At 41.1% G+C, this 21958-nt stretch overlaps 1 protein-coding gene across 1 annotated transcript in view; it reads right to left on the reverse strand.

Moving 5' to 3' along the window:
• LOC124036232 (nuclear receptor corepressor 2-like) overlaps positions 1–18947 on the reverse strand; it is a 132975-nt gene extending 114028 nt beyond the window's left edge. Inside the window, 1 exon segment of the mRNA XM_046350522.1 lies at positions 18773–18947. The gene's annotated coding sequence lies outside the window, so the exon portion shown is untranslated.
• Positions 18948–21958: the final 3011 nt, after the last annotated feature.

Here is a 21958-nt window from a genome sequence, read left to right on the forward strand (position 1 = left end):
AACTGCTTTCTGTTATTAGTCATCTATTTCACAAAACCTCCTTGACTTCATGTATTTATGATCTGGTCTGTTGATGTTCTCTTACACATAGGCCTATTTCCTGTTCCTATTTGGAAAGCCTGGATTACGAATGACTAACAAACAATCAAGCACTGTTCTTAGACATCATCTTCATCTCACACCCAGAATTACACATCTCCACCACAAAGCCACACCCTTCAATTCTTACCACTGTGAGAAGGCAGATGAGTGAACTAGTAATGGGCATCAGCCCGTCGGTTTGGTAACAGCTTCAGGAGTGTGTTAAGTTAGCCGTGGAGAGCAGAGGGGAGGTGGGCGGCAAGGACTCTCAGACCAGGAATGTGGCACCCTGTCAGGTCTCATAAGGATTTCTCTCTCCGGACCCTCATTACCAAAGGGCCCTGGCCAACGCAATGGCGTCTCGCTCACACACACACACTCTTGATTGACACGTGGTTACGGCAGAGAACAATGACATGTCCTTGTGGTAATCTGCTCATGTTGTAGTTGCTGATTTAAATCATGGTATGAAGCAACTCTCCAGTCATCTATTTTCACACTCAGGAAATGTGAACGCACGAAAGGGCTGACTGATCACGTCACAGCATATCATTGCCTTAATCGCCTTCCTAAGAAACCAACACAATTTTCTTCACTGTTACTGGCAGTGTAACATGGCTTGTTGAAATCCAATAAATAACTTCTTACTGCTGGGCCAGCTAGAATTGAGGACTTGTTTTGGGTGCTAAACCTGACACGCTCAAACTCTCTTACGCTCTCGCCTTTGACATGAAAACAAAGCCATGCGTTTAAGCCATTGAAGACAACGCCAAACAGAACTTTGTAAAAGTATGGATATTTTTATTTACTGGATGTGGACAGATAGGAGCCCAGTGATGCGCAGCTTGAAACGATTCATTCTTTTTGAACAACTTTTTACTGACTCGAGAGTCGTGATTGGTCATTTGAGCTGTTAGTTTGACCTCGTTAAAAGTATCAAATAATCTTATTGGTATTCCAAGCTATCACAGATTAACATCGTTTGAAGCACACTTATCATTCTCAGTCACAAATGACAGTTCCAATAAGCCCCCTACATGCACAGAAAAAAAGGTACCTAAGGTACTAAGGAGAAGGAGGCCGTGCTGACCGAGATGCATGCTGGCCATTTGGGAGTGAAGCGCATGATTGCCAAAATCAACCTACGCTTCTGACAGGTAATTGTCAAGGTGGAGGAAAGCTGGGCAATTGAAATAACCTTCTGTTTATCAAATCACATTCTATTATATATCAGAAATCATTATGATTTCCATGAATGTTATAGAAAGCACACATTTCAATGTCACTTTTTGCTTAAAAAGGTTATGAACCCTGTCTAGGCTGCCAGAAATTTCAGAGGCACATGATTAGTAAGCGTCCCAATTCAAATTGCACCCGGATAAGTTGTTTTGCTTTAGTTGACCACAGCAGAATTCAGTATTATAGAAAATGTGTGTGTCAGTATCCTTATAAATATAAAATCTGCATACTCTAACACAGATACAGGTAAGAATAAAGTCATCTTCCCTCTAACACTTTAAATGTTAAGGGTGAATCTCATCAGACCCTTCACGAAATCCAGGAATGGCAACAGCTGGTGTCTGGCGGCGACTGATCACTTTACCAAGTGGGTGGAGGCAATACCCATTAAGGTCAGTAAAGGAAGAGTACGGGCTGAACTCTAAATTCCCTTCTGTAACCCATTCAAATAGATTTTTCGTTCTGTATGGATACCCATCCAGAACGAGACTGGCGAGACCACCTCCAAGGAAATGATGGACAATTATTTTTACACCCACGGTTCTCCTGAGGTCATCTTGAGTGACCGAGGTCATGACCGCTAGAACAAGGTACGGATGTTATATTCTGTCACCAATGGTTTGTTTAATTTATTTTTGACAATTTGTTTGAGTTTTTCCATTTTACATTGTCAATAGATATCACTTTCCTAGCCCCTCCAGGTTTGATGAACTGACCAACCAGGCCCTCAAGACTGCCATGGGCAAGTCCCTTCATTTGTACCAGGAAGGGTGGGAGCTAATTCTCTGCACACAACAGCAGCATCCAGGCCTCCACCGAGTACGGACGGGAGCCGCAGCTGTTGACTGAGGTAAACAATGCAATTGTATATAAAATTATAGTATCTATAGTAGTCTTTCAAATTTTCATTGACTTGGTGTTGTTTGTCTATTGCTATTTTTGTATAACATACTTTCAGATCACTGAAACCCCACTTGATGTGGTGGAAGTTGTCAAACAGAGGACCACCTTCAGGCACGGACTGAGAAGGTTTTTGAACAGGAAAAATAATATTGTTCGCTGTTAATGCATTTTTCTGGCCCTCCAAGAGGTATGTAAGAAACGTATTTGGAATATGAAATAAATTGCATTTATTCCTGTTATCAATCAAGGTGAGCCTGAACAAGGTGCAGGAGAAACAGGAGACCTACCAGAGCAGAATCAAGAACGGGACCAAGTGCTACGACATCCAGACAAATGACCTGGTTTGGAAGAAGGACGAAAGGAAGGCGAGACCTGGGAAATCTCACTGTTCTTTCGCTCCTAGCTGGGGTCACCATCTGTTAACCTCTCTGCGCACAGAACCCGGTAGCGGGATGAAATTCGACAACGGTGATCGCTACATAAATAGTCATATTAAACATTCATGAAAATACAAGTGTCTCACATGTTTCGAAAGCCTAGAATCTTGCTAATCCAACTGCGTTGTCAGATTTAAAAAAGGATTTACTGCGAAAGAATACGATGCGATTATCTGAGGATGTTCATCTGCCCAAATGTATTTCTGCAGGCATGGATGTTCTATGGCAGCTGGCATCAGCAGCATAATATTGTGTAGAGGACTGAGGGTCTTCCACGTATTGAAAGTGTTCTTTTGTAAATGTATATTTTTCATGTTTTTTCTCAATTTTTTGGGCCGGTGTGTTAGAATACCATTTTGGTATTTTGTATATATTTATTCCATTCAAAATGTATAACTTCACCAATTTGGCCACTTGGGTACATTTGGGCTACTTGTGTGGGACACCTGGGTGACTTCATGATAAATGTCATGTAGCACACTCATTTTGGAAGTTATCATTCTGAAACTTTGCACAAGTACTTGTGCCCTCTTATATTTTTCACTGAAATTGTCCCCATCATCCTATCTGAATATTTTTTTTGTCTTGTTCATTTTAAAGATGATACAACAATAAAAAAAATTAAAAGTATGTTTTTTTTCATTGTTTTATCTAAACCAGATCTAGTGTTATATTCTCCTACATTCAATTCACATTTACACAAACGTCAGAGTGTTTTCTTTCAAATTGTACCAAGAATATGCATATCCTTGGTTCTGTGCCTGATCTACAGGCAGTTAGATTTGGGTATGTCTTCAGGCGAAATTGAAAAAAGTAGGGGGTAGCTCTAAGATTAAGGTGAATATAAAAATAATAATACTTTTTTTAATTATTTAAGAAAAATCTCTGATAACCATTTTCATTTGCACACAAAATAACCTAGTTTTAGTTTCCCTAACACTGATTTTTCTTCTAAAAACGTATAATATGCTGAGCTTGTAAAAAATGCTGAGCTGACAAAAAAACCTCTTCAATTTGACTTTAGGAACATCGACTGTCCGAGCCCCCACATGAGGTATCCCATCCACCCGATGTCCTCCATTATCAACCACCCTCCAACTTTTTATTACATCATCTACAGCTACTGTTATTGTCATGTCATTATCTGCTAAGAAAGTGTTCTTGCTCTACCATACTGGGCACATAATATGTGAGATACAAGGCTAGGGGCCAGCATGATGAGTTCAGATTTTTTGTGGCTCCCACCCCATAGTTGCCTATTTACCACCACAAACCAATGCTGATACTAAGACCGCACTCATACTGGCAGTTCCATCACCTGCAACATCCCAAATCAGCCCCTGCTCACCTCTGACAGGATATGAATATGCTGTCACCCCAAAGCATATAACCGGCAACAGGAGGCTGCCATCTAAGTGTCAACATCTACCACACACCCACCCATAACAACGGCCATAATGCGTCAGAGAGAGAGTGGTAGAAACACCTCCCTAAGCCAGGCTATCACACCTCTCATTTTGCATCTGACAGAAGATACATATTCACACAAGGATCTCAGCGGTCTCCACAGCTAAGCTCGATTTCAGTAATCCGCTTTCACATTTCAGAACTCAGCAAACATAGCCTACTGCATGGTCATTTTCTCATTTTACTGGCATGTTAAACAATATGCTAAGTCAATGAAGCAATCCAGGACTGTTCTAAATGAATGATCTAATTTGGCTCCATGGAGCGACCAGGATGCTCAACAGTCAACATTCTGACAGCACAGACTGGCTATACTTTCTCCTGGCAATGACACACATCAGGGATCCTGTTCCTTTGTTTGATCTTGTTGCCCAAAGATGATGAGAATATTAAAAAGTACCTATGACTATGGAAAATTACTACAACCACTAATACTACAAACAGGACTAATTACATCCCACAAAACTGATGACAATGTTTGACACATCTGAAAGACAAAGAATTGGGAGACGAGAGCTGTTCTTATGCCAGTGATTGGCTAGCCTGTACCTCCAGATGTGCTTTCCCAGCTGTATCCTGAATGCAGAGCAGAGTTACTTTACTGCCTGTTCCCGCGCCCGCCGTCCATCTCAGACACACGGTGTGGATTACATAAGGCCCTCCAGGCTCCCATGACCATAGCTGGGCCTTCACACTCTGCCTCAACAGCCAACTATGAATCCCAGTAACCATGGCGGTCCAGGCATTCCACAGGAGAAGTGCCGAGACCCATCATAGGACTGGGCGGCATACCGTATTTTACTATATACCAGTATTGAAGCACAGGCCGGTTTGTGTTTTTACTTTACCTTCTATAACGGTATTTGAATGTTTGGTTTGTTAAATGTGATATGCTGTGTGTAACGTCCATTTTTATTAGGGATGCACAATATATCGGTGAGCATATCGGAATCGGACGATATTAGTTAAAAATGCCAACATTGGTGTCGGCCCGATGTCTAGTTTAACGCCGATGTGCAAAACCAATGTCAAAGCTGACGTTGCAAACCTATATAACGTAGGTAGATGACGTGCATACCTATAACGTAATGACGTCATGAGACAACTCAAAGGCGAAATCCATTAACGCCAAGATAATGGAATTCATTGCCCTTGACAATCAACCTTTCTCTGTCGTGGATGATGTTGGCTTTCGCCGATTGGTCGAGCACCAGTACACACTAACAAGTAGTCACTATTTGTCAGATGTTGCCCTACCGGAGTTACACAGTATTGTTGAAAAACATCCATGAGCTACTTGCTATGGCGTCACTGATATGGGTGTCACTGCTGTTAAAACTTACAAAAGTACTCGAGGCTGTGAGTATCCTTCCTGTTTGGCCCTGTCCGGAAGGTGTCCTCGGATGGGGCCACAGTGTCTCCTGACCCCCCTCCTGTCTCAGCCTCCAGTATTTATGCTGTAGTAGTTTATGTGTTGGGGGGCTAGGGTCAGTTTGTTATATCTGGAGTACTTCTCCTGTCCTATTCGGTGTCCTGTGTGAATCTAAGTGTGCGTTCTCTAATTCTCTCCTCCTCTCTTTCTTTCTCTCTCTCGGAGAACCTGAGCCCTAGGACCATGCCCCAGGACTACCTGACATGATGACTCCTTGCTGTCCCCAGTCCACCTGGCCGTGCTGCTGCTCCAGTTTCAACTGTTCTGCCTTATTATGATTCGATGCTGGTCATTTATGAACATTTGAACATCTTGGCCATGTTCTGTTATAATCTCCACCCGGCACAGCCAGAAGAGGACTGGCCACCCCACATAGCCTGGTTCCGCTCTAGGTTTCTTCCTAGGTTTTGGCCTTTCTAGGGAGTTTTTCCTAGCCACCGTGCTTCTACACCTGCATTGCTTGCTGTTTGGGGTTTTAGGCTGGGTTTCTGTACAGCACTTTGAGATATCAGCTGATGTACGAAGGGCAATATAAATACATTTGATTTGATTTTGATTTGATTTGAACAAGAGATTTGGTGGCATTCTCTGAGCCTCTTTACTGTGTCGTCACCATGCTCGATGCTTAGTACAAGGGCCGCTACTTCGATGCATACAAGAAACAGGGTTCACGTGAAACGTTACATACACAGCTTGGACAAGATGGAAATGGACACGGTGACAGTGCGCACCGAGGAAGAGGCCACAGACAAACAGAGCTGGAACTTCCCTGCTTGACATGTATGATGAAATCCTGGTTGAGAAGGAAATGACTGAACAACAGAACAGCACAGTAAGTGAAAGAAATAGGTTTTGATGATGTTTTACTGGTAATGGGGACAGACGTAAATGCCAACAAAATAATTTTTTGGTCAGTGTGGTGTGTGTGTATGTCTATGTCTAACCTTTATTTAACCTAGAACAGAGACACACTGATGTATAACAACTCTCAGACCAAAATACATTCGCCCCGAAATGTCAGAAGATCTCCCCACATACTATATCTACCTCTCAATATAATAAGTCAACTCTCCCTAGGGCAGCGTTTCCAAACTCAAATTGTCAAAGTTGTTGCGGCGATGGGGAGGGGCATGTCGGTTATTAACAAAAAGATGTCCTGTGTTTCTGATGCTCTGCCACCAGAGGTACACGGCAAAAAGCAAGTTTAGCTTTAAAAAAACAGATGTGATGATTTGATGGTGAGAGAAGGCAGAGCTAAAGTAGCCCAGACTTCCTCTCGGATCCATCACAGGCCAGGGAGTATCATTGATCAGACACACATGTTAGGATCTGATGGCCACTTCTCCCACGCCATTACACAATGAGTAAGCCCGTTTTGTATGGCCCATTGCTCCAGGTGGGTGGAGAGTGCGCAAAGCTGTCGTCAAGGATAAGTGTGGCTACTTTGAAGAATCTCAAATATATTTTGATTTGTTTAACACTTTTTTTGGTTACTACATGATTCCATGTGTTTGTAGAATAATAATGAAGACATCAAAACTATGAACAATGTAGAAAATAGTGAAATAAAGACAAACGCTGGAATGAGTTTGTGTGCAAACTTTTGACTGGTACTGTATTTTAAAAAGGAGGCAAGGAGAGGATGGAGGAGTTAGCCAATTGAGAATCTCCCTGAGAGTTCACCACGTCCAGCCCCCCACAGACACACCCTCCCCATACCTCACCTAATATACACAAGCTGAATATACACTGGAAAACAAACATACAGACAGCCTAATCCCTCTCAAGCATATTCTCATACTCAAGAGATCCTACACATAAGCATTCAAAAATACACATGCATATAAACTCAAGCTAATCACACAGTTAAAAAACATGCCTAACCCTCTCCCAACCCCAGGGCTCTGAAGTGTGACCAAATTGGTTGCATATGCAATGAAATATTGTTGCGGGCCGTTCTAAAACTATTCGTGGACCCTTAACCATTTGTTTAACATTTTGTTCAGTCATGTTTGTTACCTTATTAGCTAGCTAGCTAACAACCTGGTAACTTTACCAGTATATTATATGCAACAAAAACTAAAATATGTATTTACAGGGTTACATATTAGTTTCTAGTGCACAACGTGTGCTTTGGAGGTAGTTAGAATTCATATAGGCTATATTTCAATAGATGTTTAACTTAAAGTGGGGCGCACCAGCGCTACCAATTACATGTTTTAAATTTAGAGCCCCACCACTAAACGTAGTCCACACACAAACAATAGTTGTCCTAAAATGCTGCATCACTTATGACAGAGCCATTTAGAATCTCTGTTCATCCTCTCTGTAAATTTGATTATGGCTGTCTGTGTGTAGGACGTCTTCAACAACAAAAACTATACAAAATGTTTCCCAATAAATTAGCCTAGGTGGTCATACTAAATCCAAAAACAAAATGAAAAACAATGAGCCACAATAAACCAGTAGATTTACAGTGAGCGAGGCAGGTCTGTGTTAACAAATTGATCATTTCAGATTATACTTTCATCGGATTGATTACATTGAGGTCTGAATATATCTTAGATTGGAAGAATGTGATGAAGTCTGTGGCTCGGTTCTGAAAACAGGCGTATTAAACACTGAGGGTTTGATTACGTTCACAGAGGATTATGTCTTCAAAACACATCTCTGACACTAACCAGGTGTCCATCCAACCGTTTTATGTGAGTAAAGTACACATTGGATAAAAACAGGCTTGATGAAAACAGCAAATTTGTCAGCAACGTTTCCAAAAACAAAAAAACGCTAGACAAAGTGGGATCTTTTTGTGTCTGTAACATGAATTATGCAAGAAATGGCTGTGGAAACACTTATGCGCAATTATTGATATAATCACCATATAGAAGTACACTTGGAGTCACACGATATGTTTGTTGTCCTCCAACTACTACCTGGGAAAGCATGCGGTTTATTGGGCTACAGATGAAATAAACGATGAACTTCACAGGGTGGTGAAAGTGCACGGTTATGAGCTTTATGCTCTTTTCCAATAAAGATCCAGGGTCTTATTCTGATGACATGATGATGGATGCCGTTTGACAAATAAAAATAATCTCACTATTTTGTCCATAACAATCTGATTTAGGCTTTACCCACACTATCTGTGCAGGTACCAGGACCTGAGTGGGCACAATCACTATATAAAACAACATTTTACGTGACAAAAACCATCCGTAGAGTTAGAAATGTGATGGAAATCCATTTCACTTTTTATTCAGTACATGGGAATTTAACTGCAAAAGTTATTTATGTGCACCATGTCATCATGCACGGCCTTTCATCCACAACAAGTCAATTTGATGGAAACATCTCTGGTAGGACAATGCGCACATTGTTTTTAATAGATTTTTTTAAATACGCATGAAAATCTTGCCCCCAATTGGATGGAAACCTAGCTTCTGGCCCTAACTTGCATGATATGTCCCAGGAACGAATAGGAAACTTGTCGGTCTTAAACAATGCTTTGAAAGGTTTGTGTGGGGGAAATATCTGCTTTATGACGAGGTGTTATGGTACAGATTGAGGACAGCTCCAACATCAATAACATGGCACATGCAGTAACGGAAACCATGAATTACAAGGCACACGCAGTGGTGGATGTCCATGAACGAAAGCAACAAAGATTACATGGGCCTACCCAGGTGACAGTCAGTTATGAAGAGGCCCAAGTAATTCCATGGGGCTCTAAGCTACACACTGCTGGACTACCTGTGTCCCATCGTTTCATATTCACATGTTGAACAAAGCTTTCACACACTGCTGGACTACCTCTGTGTCCCATCGTTTCATATTCACATGTTGAACAAAGCTTTCACACACTGCTGGACTACCTCTGTGTCCCATCGTTTCATATTCACATGTTGAACAAAGCTTTCACACACTGCTAGACTACCTCTGTGTCCCATCGTTTCATATTCACATGTTGAACAAAGCTTTCACACACTGCTGGACTACCTCTGTGTCCCATCGTTTCATATTCACATGTTGAACAAAGCTTTCACACACTGCTAGACTACCTCTGTGTCCCATCGTTTCATATTCACATGTTGAACAAAGCTTTCACACACTGCTAGACTACCTCTGTGTCCCATCGTTTCATATTCACATGTTGAACAAAGCTTTCACACACTGCTAGACTACCTCTGTGTCCCATCGTTTCATATTCACATGTTGAACAAAGCTTTCACACACTCCTTGTCCCCACTGCTTGAGCGGCAGACGTTGACTTGTTAGCATGGCATTACAACAGGAAACAGTGTGGAAAATGAAAAGAGGAGTGATACTACAACCCCATGCTATGTGAGGAAATGGCCTGAGATAGAGGTCTGTTTAGTTGGTCTCTACAATGGGAAAAGGGTTAAGTGTGTCTGTCTTCGGGTATTACCACTCAAAAGGCAGCCAACATTCTAGGGTTTGCCGGTTTTACGATTGCGTCGCCAATCAACGTCGAGAGACAACATCGTGTTGTCACAAATGATGGTTTAGCATATTTGAATTTGACTGCAGGACGACATGCCAAATATCCTATTCCCCCATTTGCCATAGTCAAATAAATTTCAATGCATATGTCGTAGTTATACTATCAACATAATGCAAGAGAACCATGTAGATTGTGGAAAGAATGGAGAGCACAAAAACAGATCAAATTGTCAGATACAGGCAGACATGGCTATAATCGTATTGGTAATCGGATCAGTAAATCAGTTGATAGTCGGATTGGATGATACTCGTGATCAGAAAAAAAAGCTGTTTTAATATACCTATGTAGATGTTGGCAACATACCTCCCTACACGTTTTCACTGCAGAAAAAGCTGCACATTGATAGCAAACATCCTCGTCATGTGATTTATCATAGTAGCAGGCAGCAGCAATCTAAATGATCAGACCGAATATGCAAGGAAAAATGAACGGGTGAAATTATGAAGCGAGTGGACAGAGAAATACAGGTACACTTCATCCAATCAAATCAGCAGGATCAACGTACAGCCCGCCCTTCATCTTCACAGACAGGCAAACTAACCCGTCATGTAAACAACGTAGAACCTTTCACATAACAGACTGACATGAGAAAAATGCATGCTGGCAGTTGAAAATATACAAAAAGAATCATTACAAAAAATACTTGAATCATAATCATGTGCACAAAATTCCCAATATCCATTATGATACTGGTTTTGTAAAACTACCCAACAAAACCCTAACAGCTATTATAGTAATGAGAGAGAACAAACAATTACAAGATAGACTAATGGATTAGGAATTTAAAACAAACCTGGTACGTTTCTGCTTTACTTGACCAAATTGTAGGCAAAAATAAATTGTGTCGTCAGAAAATCCCTCCTTACTTGTTGTACCAATTTTGAGTGTTAGTGTAGCCTACTTCTCTACTTTAATGAATGAAGTGACCAAGAGGAGAATCCACTTCCCTTATGCAACTGAAGGAAACTTGTTTTGCCATCGATCTGGATTCTATTGTTTACAAAGTGGGATGAGAGCAAGTTGTGAAATTTGCCTAATATCTGTAGCCTATCTTTACAAGCATTACACCATTTAAATAGTTGTCCATTGAGGACCAGCTGAAGACCTCTCCCACCAAACAAAGAGAGCCCTCTGCCCAGTCTGCTCGAATGAAACTCCCCTCCATAAATCCTGCTCTGGCCCTGTTGAGCTCCACACAGTGACAGGCCTAGGATCAGTCTCGCCGCCAGACCCCATTAACCCCTGGGCCAGCCTCAGGAGCAACCCCCATCCACCCTCTAGACCCCTCCACTCTTTGTGTAATGAGTTCCACAACTGTGTCCAAAATATGTTAGAGACAGCTGTGTGTGTGTGTGTGTGTGTGTGTGTGTGTGTGTGTGTGTGTGTGTGTGTGTGTGTGTGTGTGTGTGTGTGTGTGTGTGTGTGTGTGTGTGTGTGTGTGTGTGTGTGTGTGTGTGTGTGTGTGTGTGTGTGTGTGTGTGTGTGTGTGTGTGTGTGTGTGTGTGTGTGTGTGTGTGTGTGTACACTGATCACCATAGCCTTCACTAAGTAATAGGCATTGGAATTGAAGCATTTGTGACCGCAGGTTAGTGGATCGGTTGTTGCTCAGTTGATGTAGAAAAAGTATTCCATTTTTTTTTTACTACAGAGTAAAGTACAAATACAATTAAGCTAGGTGCAGATATATTTTGTTGCCACAGTGACAGACAAACTTTTCAATAACAGCAGACCAGAAAATGAGATTTCAGTAACCTCAAGAGCTTCTAGAAAACCACAAACACTGCTACTGTGGTGTGCTTTGTCTTAGCAGTAACCGGGCAGACTCTCTTCTCGCATGTCCGTCGTAACACGAACCAAGGTCTTTCCATTGTGCAATCTCAGTCAACTCGAAAACAGGTATCTGCACAACATCAGGCCAGGAGCAAAGCGGCTGTGTCCAACTTAATGCCACTTTGATTGTGAGATTCATTAAGAGGCTTCTCTCTGAGCCAGCTGCAGTGGATCATGCCACTCTGTCGGACCGATTGAGTCAACCAGAACATGCGCCTTGCACGGAATCTACCAGGTGCACCAGGAAACCAGTGAGCAAGAAATGCCAGACAGCTGTTGTTACTCATTCAGTGAGAAAGAAGGATGGGAAGAGGGAATAAGCCTGGGAGGCTGTTTCACGGTGACTGCTTCATATTTCCCTCTGTGTTCTGCATGTCAACTCAAGTGTTTACAAAGGTGTGCCAGGACATACCGCCCTCACGCCACTTATAATAATAATAATAAATGCCATTTAGCAGACGCTTTTATCCAAAGCGACTTACAGTCATGTGTGCATACACTTCTATGACATTATGTTTATGTTGCAATGCGGCCAATCTGGATTGGCATTATAGGGAACGTCTGCAGGAAAGATACATGCCATATACAGTGGGGCAAAAAAGTATTTAGTCAGCCACCAATTGTACAAATTCTCCCACTTAAAAAGATGAGAGGCCTGTAATTTTCATCATAGGTACACTTCAACTATGACAGACAAAATTAGAAAAAAAAATAAGGAAATCACATTGTAGGATTTTTAATGAATTTATTTGCAAATTATGGTGGAAAATAAGTATTTGGTCAATAACAAAAGTTTCTCAATACTTTGTTATATACCCTTTGTTGGCAATGACAGAGGTGAAACGTTTTCTGTAAGTCTTCACAAGGTTTTCACACACTGTTGCTGGTATTTTGGCCCATTCATCCATGCAGATCTCCTCTAGAGGAGTGATGTTTTGGGGCTGTTGCTGGGCAACACAGACTTTCAACTCCCTCCAAAGATTTTCTATGGGGTTGAGATCTGGAGACTGGCTAGGCCACTCCAGGACCTTGAAATGCTTCTTACGAAGCCACTCCTTCATTGCCCGGGCGGTGTGTTTGGCATCATTGTCATGCTGAAAGACCCAGCTTTGTTTCATCTTCAATGCCCTTGTTGATGGAAGGAGGTTTTCATTCAAAATCTCACGATACATGGCCCCATTCATTCTTTCCTTTACACGGATCAGTCGTCCTGGTCCATTTGCAGAAAAACAGCCCCAAAGCATGTTTCCACCCCCATGCTTCACAGTAGGTATGGTGTTCTTTGGATGCAACTCAGCATTCTTTTGTCTTCCAAACACAACGAGATGAGGTTTTTACCAAAAAGTTATATTTTGGTTTCATCTGACCATATGACATTCTCCCAATCTTCTTCTGGATCATCCAAATGCTCTCTAGCAAACTTCAGACGGGTCTGGACATGTACTGGCTTAAGCAAGGGGACATGTCTGGCACTGCAGGATTTGAGTCCCTGGCGGCGTAGTGTGTTACTGATGGTAGGCTTTGTTACTTTGGTCCCAGCTCTCTGCAGGTCATTCACTCGGTCCCCCCGTGTGGTTCTGGGATTTTTGCTCATCGTTCTTGTGATCATTTTGACCCCACAGGGTGAGATCTTGCGTGGAGCCCCAGATCGAGGGAGATTATCAGTGGTATTGTATGTCTTCCATTTCCTAATAATTGCTCCCACAGTTGATTTCTTCAAACCAAGCTGCTTACCTATTACAGATTCAGTCTTCCCAGCCTGGTGCAGGTCTACAATTTTGTTTCTGGTGTCCTTTGACAGCTCTTTGGTCTTGGCCATAGTGGAGTTTGTAGTGTGACTGTTTGAGGTTGTGGACAGGTGTATTTTATACTGATAACAAGTTCAAACAGGTGCAGGTAATGAGTGGAAGACAGATGAGCCTCTTAAAGAAGAAGTAGTTACAGGTCTGTGAGAGCCAGAAATCTTGCTTGTTTGTAGGTGACCAAATACTTATTTTCCACCATAATTTGCAAATAAATTCATTAAAAATCCTACAATGTGATTTTAATTTTCTCATTTTGTCTGTCATAGTTGAAGTGTACCTATTATGAAAATTACAGGCCTCTCATCTTTTTAAGTGGGAGAATTTGCACAATTGGTGGCTGACTAAATACTTTTTTGCCCCACTGTATATATATATATATTCCCGAGAATCACAGGTGCAGTCTTTGTGAATGGATCTGAAGAGCAAGCTTAATAACCTTCAGTAATTGCTAATTAGACTGTCTGTTATTCTCAGCAGTGCTTCCAGTGTGGCTCAGAATGAGCAACACTAGGCAGATAATGCTGCTCGGCTCTGAACGAGCTACTCATCATGCAGAAAGGACTCTTATAAGCAAAACACACATGTTTATAGATCGTATATAAACCCAGTTACCCACCATTTCCTCAGAACTATAACAGTCACACACACCGAAAGGTTGTAGTCATATAGGCTAGTTAATTACAACAACTAACCTAGGCTAATAGCCTATTCCCCTAAGAGAGCAACAAACCCACTTATCAATTGAGCTCAGTCAAATAAAAATTGAATGGATTCTGTTTCTGGAATTGTAAAGAGCAATAACGGAAAAGGGAAGGGACATCACCTGACTTGAAGGCTACTCATCACAGCCGGCCCCCTGGACTGTGTTCCTCATTGGGCTCCAATGGGCCGCGCCCCTCTTTCCGCAGTTATGGTTCCCGGAACTGACACACCCACTACATTTCAACATGCTGGTCGTGTGGTTCCAAACATCGAAAAGGTACAAAAATCCCCAGTGTGAACCATTAATTCAAAAGATAAGAAATTGCATTTAAAAAACTGATACAGGATACAACACTGCACATACCAGAGTTAGTTGACATTCAAACTACTCATCCGGCAGGGTAGCCTAGTGGTTTGAGCGTTGGACTAGTAACCGGAAGGTTGCAAGTTCAAACCCCCAAGCTGACAAAGTACAAATCTGTCGTTCTGCCCCTGAACAGGCAGTTAACCCACTGTTCCTAGGCTGTCATTGGAAATAAGAATTTGTTCTTAACTGACTTGCCTAGTTAAATAAAGGTAAAATAAATAAAATCCCATACAGCATTGCGGCCTGTATTGTCCAATCACAGAGCAGATACAACTCACGTGATCTGTTAGCGAACACGCGATGGCACATAAGGGCTGCAGTCCAGATACATAAGCTTACTAGGTAAATTAATAGCTTCAGGTTGGTTGTTATTAAGCTCAACTTTAAGATTTCCACCAAGGAAGTTGTCTCGCCAATCATCACTCTCCCTTGCTTGGGCAAGGGACACTTGTATCTGCTCTGTGATTGGACAATACAGACCACAAGGCTCATGGCTTGGTGCTCTCTGAAACATTAACTGAAGTTAAAAACACAATTTCTCAACACAGAGGTTGAAACATTCATAACCGATGTGCACTACTTCGTCATAATGATTTTTGCAATCTCTGTAGAAAATAGAACATCTTTGTTGCACAGCAATATCACTATTGCTAATATTTGATATCACCACAGGTTGAGGATTCAGAATACACGTCCGGAACTCCTCATTGCAGCCCTATTCACAGTAACAGCAGAGTGGATCGTCCCAGCCCACACCAGAGGCAGTCAGTCAGTCCCCTCCCAGGCAGCACATAGCTCCAACACATAGCGGTTTGGAAAAGGACCTGTATTGTCTGCCCTGCTGTGACATCATGTAGAACTTACTGTATACTAACCCCCCCCCCCCACCTCTCCGTTTCTCCATCGCTTTTCCTCTAAACAATGACTGCTGCTATTTCAGGAATATTTCAAAAGCAGGACGTAAAAGCTCTTGACTTAAGGTACATTCCAGTGGTGTTCTGGTTTAGCTCTTGTGGTGTGACTTAGGGAAATTGACATACCGGTATTCAACATAGGCCTATGCAAACTGAGGAATTGCAAATTTACATCTGAAAAGGTTTCGCACAGTGATCTGAAGATTTCCTCCCCTCTCAAAGTGTACAACAGACTTGTATAGCCTACTAGCTATTCCCTCTCATCTAGTTCCATTACGGGTTTCATAATGCTAGCAACACTGGGACTAGTAGTAAAACTGTCTGCCACGGTCTCCCTCCGGCCTCACACTGAGCACGGGATAATCTCTGCCCCCATTACCCAGTTAGACAAGGGGGGGTGGGTTGTCACACAAACAGTTATCCCTTCCCCATCCAAACCACTGGACTAACTGAGTCCAGATGACAGGCAGGGTACCGTGACTGCTCTGAGGCTGGACTTAAAGGAGGCTAAACCACCTCTTCTCCCAATACCATGGATTATCAGCCGACTTGGTGATCTCAATCCCTGATTGGAGCAGATGATCCTGTTTAATAGAGGAGTCCGACTGGACTGCACTTCAAGGTGGGATTTCATTCAGACAACATATTCAGACACAGAAATCCTCTCTACAAGATTTAAAGACCAACAACACACATCACTGATCAAGGCTTACAATAAAGAGATTATCCCACCTCCTCAGTTCCTTATCAGTCTTAAACAGGGAAGCATGCATCAATAAGCACAACATAAATAGGCTATTTCAGCTGCTTCATAGATCACTGTTGTGGCTTCATAGGAATAATTTACAGGAAGTGTTTGTAATATGCTTGATGTACGATGATGCATGATATAATCAAATCAGAGGAAACCTTCAAGGCAGATTGTAGCCGTATTGTAGCCAAAACTAACTTAAAGCATAGCTTTTTAACAAAGTAAATTATATAATCTTTGACAAACTGTTCTCTACCCACTCTTGCAGTGAACATCATTTGATATTGGATTGTAAAACAATTTAATCTATGCCATGCATTTTACCCAAAATGCCAATCAGAGCAGCTTGGCCTTGTTCAATAACCACCAGCAGCATTTCATTTTATTCAAATATACGCTGAATGGCATTTGGAGCCAATTTCCCTTTTATTATTGTAATTAAACACTTGGCCTGGGCTCTGACATTTACTACTACAACAGAATTCATGCAATTGACCTTATTAACTATGGTCTGTTCCTCAAAAGGGCCAATACAGAAATAAAGATCTTACCCCAATTTCATGCTCTCTCAAATAATGTTGACAGTGCAATTTCACTCTGTTTATATTCATCAATCAAGATATGGTATTAGACAAAGCATGATCTAGCCTGATTGACATTCGAGTCAGTCCAATAAGACTTATGTTCAGCAATATTCTTGATATGTATAGGTAGCTGCCAAAATAAAGGAAACACCAACATAAAGTATCTTAATAGGGCATTGGGCCGCCACGAGCCGCCAGAACAGCTTCAAAGTGCCTTGGCATAGATTCTACGTGTCTGGAACTCTTATCAGAGGGATGCAACACCATTGTTCCACGAGAAATCCATAATTTTGTGTTTTGTTGTTGGAAAACGCTCTCAGGCGCCGCTCCAGTCTCCCATAAGATTTCAATTGGGTTGAGATTTGATGACAGACACAATCACACACCCTTTAAAACCCCCTATGTTCCTTTGAAACCCCCCTTTCAAAGTCACAGATCTCCTCTAGCTATGGTAGCCAAAATAATGGGCAAGTTTACTTTTTTTATACATGACCCTAAGCATAACACGATGTTAATTACTTAACTAGGGAACGACATCTGTGTGGAAGCACCTGCTTTCAACATCATTTGTATTCCTCATGTACTGAAGTGTTTCATTTTTTGGGGGACAGTTAACCTACCTGTAGAGCGAACTATGGTTGACTATTTCTAAGAGACTCGTATTCATGTAGGCCCCTGATAGACCCCTTATAGTTGACTAACCCTTTTAACTCTAAAATATGAGTTTGCTCAATGAACACATTGTTTCAATTCCTAATTGTAATTCAATAAATGATCCTACAGAGAGCACTGATTGACCTTTTGTCCCCCTTCAAAGCAAGTGTGTTTTCTGACCATGATCGTAGTTAGTAGTAGTAGGGATTTGTAGGTTGACTGAGGTGAGTCATGTTTTGGGTTAAGTATTCTCCCTACCTCTATCGTTACATGAAATAAGCCTTTGTTCATTTCTTTATGAATGTATCTGTGCAGTACAACTTTCACTTCGGCCCAACTTTCAGACAGGTCATAGAAAAGTAGGCAAACAAATAATTTGACAGGCAAACATGTTCTATAGGTAGTTAGCTACCTACCTACCTTACTTGTACATTTCGAAAAATATGCCAACAAAACTGTTGGTGTAAAAGCACGCCAAATCGTCGCCGCAGTACGCTTCTAAATTAATTCGGCAGTCAGGACCCCTAACGTCAACAACAACCAACGTGAATCACCGCGCAGTGTTGATAAACGTGTCACAAATCAATGATTCTGTCCATAGGAGTAACTGATTAATTGTCCCCGGTGCCCACTATCTAGGTAGTCAGCCAAATGGATTAAATACAGTACTAAAACACGGGCATTTCAGAAGATGCCTGGTTGGTGACAAACGCTTTCTAGCTAGTTAACTACTTTAGGTACCCTGCTAACTATGCTACCTAGCTAATGGTTTGTTGTTTTATGACAAGGTCTAACTAGTCATCAATTGAAATCATCCGAGTTTGCATTAGTTTTCTAGAACGGTTCGCTATACCATCAAGTATATCAAATTATGTATGCTTGTTAGCGATCGAACATTATTTATATGATACGGTCAACTAGCTAGCTAGTTAGCTGGCTAGTTAGCTGTTAGCTAGCTAACATTGTTTAGCGCGGTGTTAGCTAGCTAACAAATGATAGCTACTGGTTTGTCTAGCTAGCTGGAGCGTGTCAACCTTAGCAGCAGTACGGGTAAAATAGCTAACAAATAAGGTGACCATTTTACCGTATAATTCCAGTCTTTGATGTTGTTCCTGATGTATTAGCTAGTTTCCGCTTTTGGTAGGGGTTTATTTTTTCCAGAAGTAATCCACATGAAAGAAGCGTTTTCGTTCTCAATCGCTCCACTCCTTTCTACTTGCGGCAAATGTCGCGTCTACTCCATAGACTATAAAAAATACTCTCCCCGAGAATGGTGCTGAAACGCCTCTCTTGATTCAGGTCTTTTGATAGGTCGCATGTTCTCGCGCACTCTTGCTCTCTCCTCTCAAACCCTCTCGTTCAATCAGCCAAGTAAGCCTTTGACCTATTTCTTGTGCCTAATATCTTATTTTTTATTATGATTTCTCGTGTGTTTTTGTTCTACCTTATGTTCTTGTTAGTATTACATTGTTATTGATTACTGCATTGTTGGGTTTAGAGATTGCAAGAGAGGCAATCTCTCTCAATTTCAATTTAAAGGGCTTTATTGGCATGGGAAACATGTTAACATTGCCAAAGAAAGTTAAATAGATAATAAACTAAAGTGAAATTAACAATAAAAAATGTACAGTAAACATTACACTCACAAATGTTCCAAAAGACTCTCTCTCTCTCTCTGACACACATTTTTTCAAATATCCATAACCTGTGGAGATTGCATAATGGGTCATTCCTCCTCGTGCTGTGGCACTTCAGGACCTCTACATCTGTGCAGTTTGATGCCCAGCGAGGGAACAAGCTGTGAATACAGCGACTAACATTGAAAAATAGTATTTGGGAGATCACAGCATTCCATGCTGTGGGCTTAGCAGATGATGTAGGTGAAGGCCAGTGCCCTGTTAATGGTCTGAAACCATTCACCTCTGGCCCTGCATGAACCCCCACCACTACATAGTCTCCATCTAACATCTAACAGTTAAAAGACACAAGTCAGTTACAATTGAGGGACTTTAAATTTAGATAATTTCTCAGTGAGAGAGTGAGTTTGCCCTCTGAAAATAAATCCCTGATAATATTATTCACCTCTTAATCCTGGATTCGTTAAAGCCTAATGTAATCTATTTTTCTATTTCCATTCTCAGATGTGAATTATGTCATCCAGTTTAAACAGGCACTGGTGGTTTGGTAACAGTATTCTCTCTAACTAACTAAACGCTCCACCAGTTTTTCACATTTGTGTTTCTTCATCAGAAATGATTGCTTTTGGGTACTTTCATGTGTGTGTAAAATATTACTGGTCTCAGATTTTTTATTAATAGATTATAGATGTATATGAAAATGAGTTTTTTGTTGTTGTGCAAAATTCTATATATCCATTGTTTAGCTGGAATGGAATGTTTGTACCCTGTACTGTATATTTGACTGTGATATGTGGTGTTCTCGCCTTGCTGTCTTAAGATTAATGCGCTTACTGTAAGTTGCTCTGGATAATAGCATCTGCTAAACTACTAAAATATCAAAAATAAATGTTGTACATACAAAAATATGCATTTTTAAAATATTGATGCCACCCACCACTGTGACCTGTATGCTCTCGTTTGCTGGCCCTCGCTATATATTCGTCGCCAGACCCACTGGCTCCAGGTCACCTATAAGTTGTTGCTAGGTAAAGCTTCTCCTTATCTCAGCTCACTGGTCATCATAACAACACCCACCCGTAGCACGCGCTCCAGCAGGTATATCTCACTGGTCATTCCCAAAGCCAGACCACCTTTGGCCACCTTTCCTTCCTGTTCTCTGCTGCCATATATTTCCTTTACTAACTTTAAGCATCAGCTATCTGAGCAGCTTACCGATCGCTGCAGCTGTACGCAGCCCATCTGTAAATATCCCATCCAACTACCTACCTCATCCCCATATTGTTTTTATTTACTTTTTTGCTCTTTTGCACAACACTATTTCTACTTGCACATCATCGTCTGCACATCTATCACTCCAGTGTTAATTTGCTCAATTGTAATTACTTCGCTACTATGGCCTATTTATTACCTTACCTCCTTACTTCATTTGCACGCACTGTATATGGATCCCAAGATTTTCTATTGTGTTATTGACTGTACTTTTGTTTATCCCACATGTAACTGTGTTGTTTGTGTCGCACTGCCTTATCTTGGCCAGGTCGCAGTTGTAAATAAGAACTTGTTCTCAAATGGCCTACCTGGTTAAATAAAGGTGAAATAAAAAATAAAAATTATAAAAAATATATATATAATTTGTACTTTTCTTTATAAAAAATGTAGTTATTTGTTACATTTGACTGTTTAAAACCTTGCAGTAATACTTATTTATCAGAGAGTGAGGCAGATATATATCATTTTGAGAGAAAAAACATGATTATTTTCTTCTCTTAAATGAAATCATCAAGTGATAGAGTTTAAACAAATGCATGTCTGTCATTGAACAACCCCATGACATGATTAGACAGTGACAAAACACACCAATCTCTTTGATAATTTCTTTAAAAAATAAAAGCTAATTTATCAACAATTTGAAAATGGATACATTGTGTTTTGTTAAAATAACTCTTCACTTGTTATTGTAACATTGGGAGCAGCAGGTTTTATCTGACCTAAATGTCAGCTTTCAGCTTTAGCCTGCTGCTCCGTGATGTCAGATGAGATTGTTTTTCTTTCCTGTGTTTTTCTTTCTGCTTTGTGGTTTGGGAGACCCCCTCTAACCACCACCACAAACACCATCTATCTCTCCATCCACCCGTCACAGAGCAGGGAAGAGCTCTGTTTACTTCAGCTGGGCTTTCTGTACCCTGACGTGTCTCTCACTAATCTAACTCCATCTTTGCAATGCTCAATTAATCAGCTCAACGATAAAGTACAAAGTGTTTTCAGTTGCCAGTTTTGATGGCAACAGCTGGGCTTAATCAGAAGCAGGACTCCGCCACACGCAGTGCTAACCTGGTGTTGAGACAGTCTAAAAGGGTTTAAATGGTCTTCATTATTATTGTACCTTTCCTGATGAGCATAATATTCGCTACATTTTGCATAATAAATAGCAAAGAGGTGACTGGTTGGGCATTGAAAGGTACTCAACGATTTAACTTGTTTTTAATAATTTTTTATAATTGTTAATAATCAGAAAACCAGACCAGAGTTTATTAAAAGACTGGCACAAACAATAGTGACAACCTGCCTTGAAGGGAGCCAATTTATTTCTGTTGTTATATTTTCAAGTGAATCAGAAAAGTAAAAGCTAG

The sequence above is a fragment of the Oncorhynchus gorbuscha genome, linkage group LG05 (assembly GCF_021184085.1).
Source record: "Oncorhynchus gorbuscha isolate QuinsamMale2020 ecotype Even-year linkage group LG05, OgorEven_v1.0, whole genome shotgun sequence".
Taxonomy (NCBI): Eukaryota; Metazoa; Chordata; class Actinopteri; order Salmoniformes; family Salmonidae; genus Oncorhynchus; species Oncorhynchus gorbuscha.